Below are 13,515 nucleotides of genomic sequence, written 5' to 3'. Positions count from 1 at the left end.
TTTTTTCAAGAAATTCCCATTTTCAATTCAAAACAAGTTAGGTCCATCACATCATAGTTTAAATATCATTAAACACCTTAATTGAACTCATAGAACATAAGTTTGAAGTTACGAAACAATCCATGAGGTTTGGGTCGACTTAGAAATAGTTATGCGGATTTTTTGTAAAATTTCACTAAGACCTCTTAGGAGTATTTTCCTCATAACTCAAAAACCAAAAATCATTTTCATGTCAAACCAACGGCATTAGAATGGTAACATCCTTACCTACAACTTTCGTGTTTACACCTAAGGCTAATTCTGCACCGATCAATACCAGTTTTCATTTCAAATTCGGGGCTATACTGAATTTTCATAAAGTTTTACTAAGACCCACTTGGAGTATTTTCATCATAACTCAAAATCTATAAATCATTTTTAGTCAAGCCAAGACCATTGGAAAGCTAAAACAATTATCTACAACTTTCATGTTTACACCAAAAGCCAGTTCAAAATAGAAACGAGGGAAAAAGACACAAGAACGCGAAACAGAGAATGTTGTCACTGGGCAATTTTGTTGATAGCGAAATTTTTCGCTATTAGCGAAAAAGTTCCAAACAGTTTCGCTATTAGCGAGTTTCTTAGCGAATTTCCCCTGTAGTTACGGGTTTGACACCATTTTTCACCCAAAAACCCAAATTTTGATCCCCCAACGTCCAGATTTGTTCCCAAAGGTTGTTTACAGGTATATGTACTCAAAAGGGCTTTCAAAAACACAACCAAACATGAAATCAAACACCATTCCAACACAATGTAGCAAATTAACCCATTTTTACAAAACCTTCAACAACCATTCAATTCTAATCATAATTCACCAATACATGATACCCAAAGCATCAATTCATCAACAACACATCTAACAACAACAACAACAACAACAACAACAACAACATGTAATCATGATTTCATCAACAATATAACAACCACAACTTCATTCTTCATCATAATCATTCAAAAACATGACATATGCATATAAACTCATTTTGACATACAAATTCAACAACAACAACACAATTATCATTCAATTCATATATATAATCATGTCACCAAAATTAAGCACGAATTTCTACAACCAAATTCAAATTAACCACTTAAACAAAGAATTAGGGAAGAACAACAATTATTAATTATGCTTGAATTCTAACCCCCTTACCTTAATTCTTCACAATCACCAATGATGACATCCTGTCATTACGTAATATTAGGGACTTATTGTGACATTTTGATAGAGTTCTCATGCAATTTATACTGTTCTGGAGTGCAAAAAGCTTAAAATTTGAAGTCTGTTCGAAGGAAATCGCGCCACGCCAATTTCAAGCCGTGCTGCGATTTTTGAAGCAAAATTACACACTTCCTGTAAAGAGGAAATCGCGGCACGCCTATATACATGGCGCGGCGCGATTTTGATGGGTCAGGCCCATGACTTCTATAAATACTGCACTCAATCTGAAGAACAAGGGTTACGATTTTGGAGAGCAAAGTGCGATTTTGAGACATCGGAGACGGCTAGAAGGGCGATTTCTTCATCCTTTTACCAATTCATGTATGTTTTAATTATTTCATTGATTATGCTATTTGTAAACTCGATTATGAGTAGCTAAATCTCTCAGAGATTAGGTCAGAGATGAATCTATGTAACCCTAATTGATACATGTTGCTGTGAAACTCTATTACTTATTAATGATATTCTAGTTTTCATTCAATTCAATTGTTCTTAATGCTTTTTATATCCTGATCAAATATAAACATGATTTTGTGAGAACGAATGACTACTGACCATAACTTTCGACTTAGACCTAATTGAATTGTTCTAATAAACATGGTTAGTCTAGGAATGGATAATCGTTTGTTAGTGATATTAGGTTAACGTGCTTAAACCTTTGATGATTATTAGACCACCTAAGGAATTAGGGGCTGTAGTTTAAAAAGAGGGTCTTAACTCAAGGGATTGATTAGGGCTAATTTGTTAACTATCGTGAAACTAGAGAATCATTAGTAATAATAGGTGCAGTAACCAATTAGGGGAAACATAGAGGATTCAAAGACCTGATCTCATCTCTCTCCATATTTTCTTAATCAAACCTATTTCTTTTATTTGATTTCTTAAAATCAAACCAAATCTACTGCCTAGTGGCAAACTAAAATAAACCTTTATACATCCTATTTTTATAACGCAATTGAATTATTGAAATTAAAAACAGTCCTCGTGGGATCGATATTTTTACTACTTCGATAGTATTTGGTGCACTTGCCAGAATTCTATCAAGTTTTTGGCGCCGTTGCCGGGGACTGTTGAATTATTTCAACAAGGCAATTACGTTATAATTTAGGGTTTTTGCAATTTAATTTTCTGTTTTTAATTTTTATTTTTCTGTTGTCATATTCACTTGATTACTTTGCGTTGTGCAGTGCTACTAAGGTATTTTGCTGTTTATGCGAGGTAAACAGAGCTCAGACGACCTAGAGTACGATCCGGAAATTGAAAGGACTGCTAGAGCACTTCGGAAAGCTGTCCGATCGCAAAGGTTAGCTCAGTCTGTTCCACCGGGTGTTCGAGAACAAATACCGGAGCCACTCTCAACTGAATCTGAAACGATCTCTTCTCCTAAATCTGCAACTATGGAAGGAGAAGGAGTTGTACCACCGAGACCTAAGCTAGGAGACTACGGGTTAGCCACTCATCGCGGTCAACTGACCCACACTTTTCAACCAGCTAACCCTGTAGCTTTCGACATCAAGACAACTGTCCTCAACGGTTTGAGGGACAAGCAATTCGATGGGACTGAAGCTATGAGTCCTCATGAACACTTGAGCCGCTTTGCTGAAACCTGCGAGTTTTGTGTGCAACCAGCCACCGTGACTGAAGCACAAAAGAAGCTAAAGCTGTTTCCTTTCACTTTGATGGGAAGAGCGAAAGATTGGTTGCTAACAATACCAAACGGGACTGTCCAAACATGGGAAGAGTTAGAGCTGAAGTTCTTGGAGAAATATTTCCCTATGTCTAAATATTGGGAAAAGAAGATGGAGATCTCTAACTTCAAACAAGGAGAAGGTGAATCATTGTATGATGCTTGGGAGCGATTTAACTTACTTCTTAAGAGATGCCCAAATCATGAGTTCACCGAGAAACAATACCTCCAAATCTTCACTGAGGGGGTGACTCCAAACACTAGAATGTTCTTAGATGCTTCCGCGGGAGGTAGTCTCAAAAGCAAAACTGATCATGAAGTTCAAGCTCTAATTGAAAACATGGCTGGCAATGAGTATCGTGATCAAGCTAAAAAGAAAGAAAGAGGAGTGTTTGGGGTGAGTGAACAAACTGCTATCCTTGCTAACCAAGCAGCTATGAATAAACAAATCGAAGCTCTAACTAAGGAGTTTCAAGGCTTCACTTTGGCTCATAAGCAACAACAACAAGTGGCTGCAATCAAATGTGACTTATGTGGTGAAGAACATCCCAACGGTGAGTGTGTTCCAGAAGGATCAAGTGAAGAAGCTAACTTCATGGGAGGTTATCAAAGGCAGAATCAATACTACAATTCAGGCATCAATAAGCATCCAAATCTAAGCTACTCAAATAACAATGCTTTGAACTCTCAGATGCTCACTCCTCCTCAACAACAACAAAGGAAGCCATCAGCTCTTGAGGAAACTATGATGAACTTCATGAAGATGACTCAAGGCAACTTTGAAGAGATGAAGAAGAGTCAAGAAGCTGAAAGAAAGAACAATGAAGCTTCTAGGAAGATGCTTGAAACTCAACTGGGGCAATTGGCTAAGCAGTTGGCTGAACAAAACAAAGGCGGATTCTCAGGTAACACTAAAGATAACCCTAAGAATGAGTCTTGTAATGCTATTGAATTGAGGAGCAAAAAGGTTTTGACACCTTTAGTTCCTAAAGCTCCAAAGAAGGTTGATGATGTAGTTGAGGTGGAGGAGAACGATGTAGTTGAAAAAAGTGATGAGGGTGTAGTTGAAAAAGAAAATGATCATGGAGTAGTTGAAAATGAAAGGAAGAAAAAAATAGAGGGAGAAAAAAGTGAGAAGTTAATTGATGAAGATTCAATCTTGAGGAAGTCGAAGAGTCAAATTTTGAAAGATGGAGACAAACCACAGGTTATTCCATCATATGTGAAGCTTCCATACCCTCACCTTTCAAAGAAGAAAGAAAAGGATGAAGGTCAATTCAAGAAGTTCATGCAACTTTTCTCACAACTTCAGGTGAACATTCCTTTCGACGAAGCTCTTGATCAAATGCCGTTATATGCTAAGTTCATGAAAGACTTGTTGACTAAACGAAGGAAGCCTAAGGATGATGAGAACATAGCACTTTCTGAAAATTGTAGTGCTATTCTTCAAAAGAAGCTGCCACCTAAGCTGAAGGATCCTGGTGCATTTACTATCCCTTGTTCAATTGGACCGGTAGACATTGGAAGAGCTTTATGTGACTTGGGAGCAAGTATCAACCTGATGCCTCTTTCAATGATGAAGAAGCTTAAGTGTGGGGAACCAAAACCAACAAGAATGACCATTACTTTAGCTGATCGGTCAATCTCTTATCCTTTCGGTGTGCTTGAAGATGTGCTAGTCAAGGTTAATGACTTGGTGTTCCCAGCAGATTTTGTGATCTTAGATATGGCTGAAGATGAGGATATGCCACTCATTCTAGGAAGACCTTTCCTTGCATCTGGCCGTGCTTTGATTGACATTGAGAAAGGAGAGCTAATGTTGAGATTCCATAAGGAGCAAGTAGTGTTTAATATATTTGAGGCCATGAAGCACAAAGATGAAAATCCCAAGTGTTACCGGATTGACATTGTTGAAGAAATAGTTAAAGATGACTCTTGTGAACATCAACCAACACACCCTCTTGAACGTGCAATTGTGAATTCTATAGAAAAAGGTGAAGATGATGAAGATCTTGAAGTAAGTGAGTGTGTGAAGCAACTAGCAGCAAGCAAGCAAGAGTTGGGTCCGGTAAAAATAGAAGAATTAATGGGTAAGCACTCTATAGATGCTCCTATTTTGAGTGGAGAAGGAGAGAAAAATCCAGAATTAAAAGAACTCCCTTCTCACTTGAAATATGTTTTTCTCACTAAGGATGCCTCTAAACCAGTAATTATCAGCAATACCTTGACACCTTTAGAAGAAGAAAAATTAATGAGGGTGTTAAGAGACAATCAAGGAGCTTTGGGGTGGAACATTTCTGATCTGAAGGGTATTAGTCCAGCTTATTGCATGCATAAAATACACATGGAGGCTGAATACAAACCGGTGGTTCAACCTCAAAGGAGACTTAACCCAACAATGAAGGAAGTGGTAAAGGAAGAGGTGTTGAAGTTACTAGATGCAGGTATGATCTACCCTATCTCAGATAGCTCATGGGTAAGTCCAGTTCATGTGGTACCCAAGAAAGGAGGAATGACAGTGGTAGCAAATGAAAAAAATGAATTGATACATACCCGCACCGTCACTGGTTGGAGAATGTGTATAGACTACCGGAGGTTGAATACTGCAACAAGAAAGGACCACTTTCCATTACCATTCATGGATCAAATGATTGAGAGATTGGCTGGCCAAGCCTTCTATTGCTTCTTGGATGGGTATTCAGGGTATAATCAAATTGCAGTAGCTCCGGAGGATCAAGAAAAGACTGCCTTCACTTGTCCATTTGGAGTGTTTGCTTATCGAAGGATGCCCTTTGGGCTGTGTAATGCGCCGGCAACCTTTCAAAGGTGCATGCTTTCCATCTTCTCTGATATGATAGAGAAGAACATTGAGGTATTTATGGACGACTTTTCTGTTTTTGGTAAGTCTTTTGATCAATGCTTGTTCCATTTAAATGCTGTACTTAAAAGATGCACCGAAACTAACCTTGTTTTGAATTGGGAAAAATGTCATTTTATGGTAACTGAAGGTATAGTTTTGGGACATAAAATAAGTGCTAAAGGCATTGAGGTGGACCAAGCCAAGATAGAGGTTATAGAGAAACTTCCTCCACCCGTCAACGTTAAAGGAGTGAGGAGTTTCTTGGGGCATGCCGGTTTCTATCGGCGGTTCATAAAAGACTTTTCTAAAATTTCCAAACCCCTCTGTAACCTCTTGGTCAAAGAAAACGAGTTTAATTTTGATTCTGAATGTCTAAATGCTTTTTCTTTGATTAAAAACAAGTTGGTAACTGCACCAATAATCATTGCACCCGATTGGGATTTACCTTTTGAACTTATGTGTGATGCAAGTGATTATGCTGTTGGTGCAGTCCTAGGCCAACGCAAGAACAAATTTTTTCATGCAATTTACTATGCAAGCAAGGTTTTAAATGAAAATCAAGTTAACTATTCCACAACTGAAAAGGAATTGCTTGCGGTAATCTTTGCATTGGAAAAATTTCGTTCTTATCTAATAGGCTCCAAAGTCATTGTTTTTACAGATCATGCAGCTCTCAAATATCTCTTAACTAAAGGGGATTCAAAGCCTCGACTGTTGAGGTGGATCCTATTATTGCAAGAATTTGATCTTGAAATTCGTGACAAGAAGGGAGTCGAGAACGTGGTAGCTGACCACCTCTCAAGGCTGGAGAATGATGAGGTAACAAAGAAGGAGAAGGCCATCAAGGCCGAGTTCCCCGATGAACAGCTGTTTGCTATTGGAGAAAGACCTTGGTTTGCTGACATGGCAAACTTTAAGGCCGGCAACATAGTTCCTGATGATCTGACCTACCCTCAGAGGAAAAAGTTCTTCAAAGATGCAAACCACTACTTGTGGGATGACCCGTATCTGTTTAAGGTAGGTACTGACGGTTTGATTAGACGTTGTGTTGCAGGTGAGGAAGCACATAGTATCATGTGGCACTGCCATAGCTCAGCTTATGGAGGCCACCACAGTGGAGAAAGAACAGCTGCAAAAATTTTGCAAAGTGGATTCTGTTGGCCCACCCTTTTCAAAGATTGCCACGACTTCGTCACAAGATGTGACAAATGCCAAAGGACAGGTAACATATCAAAGAGGAATGAAATGCCCCTAAAAGGAATCATTGAAGTTGAACCATTTGATTGTTGGGGTATTGATTTTATGGGACCATTCCCTTCCTCTTACTCTTATCTCCATATTCTAGTCTGTGTTGATTATGTCACAAAGTGGGTTGAAGCGATACCATGTGTTGCTAATGATGCCAAAACGGTTGTCAACTTCCTTCAAAAGAATATTTTCACTAGGTTTGGAACCCCTAGAGTATTGATCAGCGATGGGGGGAAGCATTTTTGCAATAATTTTCTTGAAAATGTGCTCAAAAAGTATAACATTAAGCACAAAGTTGCAACTCCCTATCACCCACAAACTAGTGGTCAAGCAGAGGTTTCAAACCGACAGCTGAAACAGATTCTGGAGAAGACAGTTGCGTCAAATAGGAAAGATTGGTCTAGGAAATTAGATGACGCACTGTGGGCATATAGGACAGCCTTTAAGACCCATCTTGGGTTCTCACCCTATCAGTTAGTCTATGGGAAGGCATGTCATCTTCCAGTCGAGCTAGAACATAAAGCTTATTGGGCCATTAAGGCCTTAAATTTTGATCAAATAGCCGCTGGTAAGAAAAGAATTTTGAAACTTAATGAACTTGAGGAGATGAGGCTTAGAGCGTATGAAAATGCGCTCATCTATAAAGCCAGGACAAAAAGGTATCACGACAAAAACTTAGTGTCTAGGGATATTAACTGTGGACAACTAGTTTTGTTGTATAATTCCAGGTTGAAGCTGTTTCCTGGGAAGCTCAAGTCAAAATGGTCTGGACCATTCTTGGTCAAAAGTGTGTCACCATATGGAGCTGTTGAACTAGTGACACCTGAAGGAGATCGAAGTTTCAAAGTAAATGGACAAAGAGTTAAACCATACCTAGGTGGTGACCTACCAAAAGGAAGGGTGGCACTCATTCTGAATGACCTCTGAGAATCCTTAGCAGTCAAGCTAGTGACGATAAAGAAGCGCTGGGTGGGAGGCAACCCACTACATTTATTTTGTTTTCAATTTATTTTCTTTATTTTCTTTTTAATGTCGAAGTCCATTGAACTTATTTCCCTATTGTAATTGCTCCTGCACTTGTTTAATTAATGAATTTGTTTTGTTTCATGTGACCTATTCCAGTTTAGTAACAGTTGTTTGATGAAACGGTATTCCAAAAGTTCTAAAGGAGGGGTGACTTGATTCAAAGGCGAAGTGTACGGCGTTGCTAGGTAGTCACATACTCCCAGAAATCTCAGCCATAAGGTTCATTGCCAAATTTGTTTTTCAATTTACTTATATTTAGATTAGTTTTCCATGCAACTACATTTCTAGAACTTGCATTGTTTCTCTATTATTGATTGGTCTTTGTCAATTACACACTGAGGCAAAAGTGCTTGGTCCTGTGAGCCTTTTTGAAGCCTACCCTGTTTTAATTTGTTAAATTTATCCTTTCTTAACCAATTGTGAGCCGGTAGGATTAGAACTTTTTGTTCGGTGACAAACTACATTACAAGCCTAGAGACTTTTAGGATTTGTCCCTTAATGTATTTTCTAAGTTAAGGCATTGTAGTATGTTGCTAAAGATTAAGTTTGGGGTTGCTATTGGAATTTGCAACCAACTAAGTTTGGGGTGGGGGTACTAGAGAATTAGAGAACAAAAAAATGAAAGAAAAAGAAAAATTGTCATGCAAAATATACACAAAAATGGTGTATGAAAAAAAAGAGAAATTGAATGATGAAAAAGGGACAAAACATTGAAAATCCGAGTAACTTCAAACTCGAGAGTCCCTAAATGTTAAAAATATTCTCTAGTACCTTTACATTGATTGTTATTCCAAAAGGGTGAATGAATGATGGATTGAAATTTTGTGCTTTAACTTCCGTAGGAATGCCTAACTCAAATTTTGTGTAGCCTACTTATCCAAATATATCCAACCTTTCACCTAAGCCCCGTTATAACCCTAAAGACCTCAAAAGTGTGTAATGATATTGACTTTGATTGATATTTAGAAACTTTTCAAGCGTATGGTAATATGTAGACCTGCATGTCGACTGGTAGAACCCTGTTTCAATTTGATGCGAGGAGTTGTGAATTGGTGGATGCGAACAAGTCAAACTAGCTCATCTTTAGCTAGAAGGAGAATGAACTTTTGGGTACTATCGTTTTGTCAGGTAACTGTTATTTTACTGTCGTTTGTCACTGTTGCAAGCCAATTCCTTGAGGACAAGGAATGGTTTAAGTTTGGGGTTGTGATGACATCCTGTCATTACGTAATATTAGGGACTTATTGTGACATTTTGATAGAGTTCTCATGCAATTTATACTGTTCTGGAGTGCAAAAAGCTTAAAATTTGAAGTCTGTTCGAAGGAAATCGCGCCACGCCAATTTCAAGCCGTGCTGCAATTTTTGAAGCAAAATTACACACTTCCTGTAAAGAGGAAATCGCGGCACGCCTATATACATGGCGCGGCGCGATTTTGATGGGTCAGGCCCATGACTTCTATAAATACTGCACTCAATCTGAAGAACAAGGGTTACGATTTTGGAGAGCAAAGTGCGATTTTGAGACATCGGAGACGGCTAGAAGGGCGATTTCTTCATCCTTTTACCAATTCATGTATGTTTTAATTATTTCATTGATTATGCTATTTGTAAACTCGATTATGAGTAGCTAAATCTCTCAGAGATTAGGTCAGAGATGAATCTATGTAACCCTAATTGATACATGTTGCTGTGAAACTCTATTACTTATTAATGATATTCTAGTTTTCATTCAATTCAATTGTTCTTAATGCTTTTTATATCCTGATCAAATATAAACATGATTTTGTGAGAACGAATGACTACTGACCATAGCTTTCGACTTAGACCTAATTGAATTGTTCTAATAAACATGGTTAGTCTAGGAATGGATAATCGTTTGTTAGTGATATTAGGTTAACGTGCTTAAACCTTTGATGATTATTAGACCACCTAAGGAATTAGGGGTTGTAGTTTAAAAAGAGGGTCCTAACTCAATGGATTGATTAGGGCTAATTTGTTAACTATCGTGAAACTAGAGAATCATTAGTAATAATAGGTGCAGTAACCAATTAGGGGAAACATAGAGGATTCAAAGACCTGATCTCATCTCTCTCCATATTTTCTTAATCAAACCTATTTCTTTTATTTGATTTCTTAAAATCAAACCATATCTACTGCCTAGTGTCAAACTAAAATAAACCTTTATACATCCTATTTTTATAACGCAATTGAATTATTGAAATTAAAAACAGTCCTCGTGGGATCGATATTTTTACTACTTCGATAGTATTTGGTGCACTTGCCAGAATTCTATCAACCAACTAAGACTTCACTTTAGCACCCCAAAGCTTGAATCTCTAGCTCCCTCTAGCTCTCTCTAGATCTTCCTCTTCAAACCCTTATCTTCTCTTGCCCTTTCTCTCTCTACCTCTTCTCTTAAAATGAAAAATGATGGTGTAAACCCTATTTCTCTCTAACACTAGAGTTTATATATGTTCTACATAATTGAGCTCAACTCACAATGTCTTAATGGGCCTAACTCATTCACTAAATCAATTCAAAATGTTTCTACCCTCTTAACGGTAAAATGTAATAATAACGGTCACTTACCGGTTATAAATAAATTACTACACTCTCTAGTAACTTAGTAAAATAATACTAGCTCTCATTAAGCACTAAAAATAATCTTCAGCAAATTTACTAAATTACCCCTACTCACAAAATGACCAAAATACCCCTGAGTCCAAAATGACTAAAATACCCTTCTAACACCGAATTCTACAAATCCCAACAAAATACACACAGAGGCAAATAATCACATACGAGCACATACAAATGCACATAAAAACAATTAAATAAATAATAAAATAAATGTAGCGAAAAATTGGGCTGTTACAACTCTCCCCCTCTAAAAAGAATTTTCGCCCTCGAAAATTACCTGAAGGAAACAACCCCGGATACGAAACCTTCATTCTACTCTCCGATTCCCAAGTGGCACTCTCACTAGTTGGTCCAACCCATATCACTTTAACCAGAACGATCTCCATGCCACGCAAACGCTTCACCTCACGATCCTCAATCCTAACTGGCCAAGTCTCAACGGTTAAATTATCTCTTACTTCCAAATCATCCACTTGAATCACATGAGACGCATCATACACGTACTTTCGCAACTGAGACACATGAAACACATCATGAAGATTCGACAAAGATGGTGGTAACTCAAAACCCCTACCTTCTCAATAATCTCAAACGGTCCAACAAAACGAGGAGTCAACTTCCGACACTTCAAAGCACGACCAACACCGGTTACAGGATTTACTCTTAAAAACACATGATCAACAACCTAAAACTCAATGCTCTTCCTCCTCTTATCATGATAACTCTTCTGCCTACTCTGAGACGCTCTCATCTTCTCATGAATCATCTTAACTTTTTCCGTAGTCTCTTGCACAACCTCCGGTCCTAACAAAGCACTTTCTCCTGACTCATACCAACACAACGGCGTTCTACACCTTCGACCATACAAATCCTCAAACGCTGCCATTCCGATACTAGAATGAAAATTGTTGTTGTAAGTAAATTCAATCAACGGTATACATTCGACCCAACTGACACCTTGCTCCAAAACACAAGCTCTCAACAAATCTTCCAAACTCTAAATAGTCCTCTCCATCTGACCATCAGTCTGTGGATGATAAGCAGAACTCAACCTCAACTTAGTTCCCAAAGCAACTTGCAAACTCTCCCAAAACTTAGAAGTAAACCTCGGATCCCGATCCGACACAATACTGGAAGGAATACCATGCAATCTAACAATCTGCTCAATGTAGATCTCAACCAACTTTGCCACAGACATACCAGTCTTGATAGGAACAAAATGTGCAAAACCCTTCGCGGTCTTCGGTAACGCTCTGACAAAATCCATAGAGATATTATCCCACTTCCACTCTGGCACAAACAACGGTTGCATCAAACCCGACAATTTCTGATGTTCAATCTTAGACTTCTGACAAACCAAACAAGCATAAACAAACTCTGCAATCTCCTTCTACATTCCAGACCACCAAAACAACCTCTTCAAATCTTGATACATCTTAGTCGCTCCTGGATGAATACTCAAACTACTTCTGTGACCTTCTTCCAAAATTCGTCTCTTAAGTTCAAAAACATCTGGTACACAAACACGATCACGAAACATCAAAACACCGTTCTCACCCAATCTGAAGTCTCCACCCTTGCCTTGGTTAACTAACACCACTCGATCTACAAGTTCCAAATCTTCCTTCTGACCATTCTTAATCTCTTCTAAAATATTGCTCGTCAGTTTCAACATTCCCAACCTCACACCATCCGGCGTCAGCTCACTCACCAAACTCAAATCTCAAAACTGCTCAATCAATTCCAACTCTTTCACCATCAATGCAGACATATGTAACGACTTCCTACTCAAAGCATCGGCAACAACATTATTCGCCTTTCCAGGATGATAACTCAACTGAAAATCGAAATCCTTAAGATACTCTAACCATCTTCTCTGCCTCATATTTAACTCTTTCTGGTCAAACAAGTACTTCAAACTCTTGTGGTCGCTGAACACTTCAAACTTAGAACTATATAGATAATGCCTCCAAATCTTCAACAATACACAACAGCTGCTAATTCCAAATCATGAGTCGGATAATTCTTCTCATGCATCTTCAACTGCCTCGACGCATATGCCACAACCTGACGATTCTGCATAAGCACACCACCAAGACCCATCTTAGAAGCATCACAATACACAACAAACGATTCCTTCGGATTCGGCAAAATCAAAATTGGTGCTGAAGTCAACCTCTTCTTCAACTCTTGGAAACTCTTCTCGCACTTAGCATCCCAAACATAAGTTTGTCCTTTCCGAGTCAACTGCGTCAATGGCAACGCCAACTTAGAGAATCCCTCAATGAACCTCCGATAATAACCTGCTAATCCAAGAAAGCTTCTACCTTCCAAAACAGACTTAGGTGATTTCCACTGCAACACTGCATCAACCTTCGACGGATCCACAACAATACCACCTTTAGAAATCACATGGCCAAGAAAACTCACTTCCTGCAACCAAAACTCACCCTTTGATAACTTAGCAAACAACTTCTTCTCCTTCAAGACTCCCAACACAATCCTCAAATGCTCGGCATGATCTTCTTCTAACTTCGAATACACCAAAATATCATCTATAAACACCACCACAAAACGGTCCAGAAAAGGATGAAATATTCTATTCATATATTCCATGAAGACACCTGGCGCATTAGATACTCCAAATGGCATCACAGACTACTCATAGTGTCCATACCTCGTTCGGAACGCAGTTTTGGATATATCTTCCGCTTTTACTCTAATCTGATGATATCCTGATCTCAAATCAATCTTGCTGAACACCTTCACACCAACTAACTGATCCATCAAA

This window comes from Medicago sativa, chromosome 8 (genome assembly GCF_051527215.1).
Source record: "Medicago sativa cultivar Bolivia chromosome 8, Bolivia_mono, whole genome shotgun sequence".
NCBI lineage: Eukaryota > Viridiplantae > Streptophyta > Magnoliopsida > Fabales > Fabaceae > Medicago > Medicago sativa.
This window is presented reverse-complemented; position numbering follows the sequence as displayed.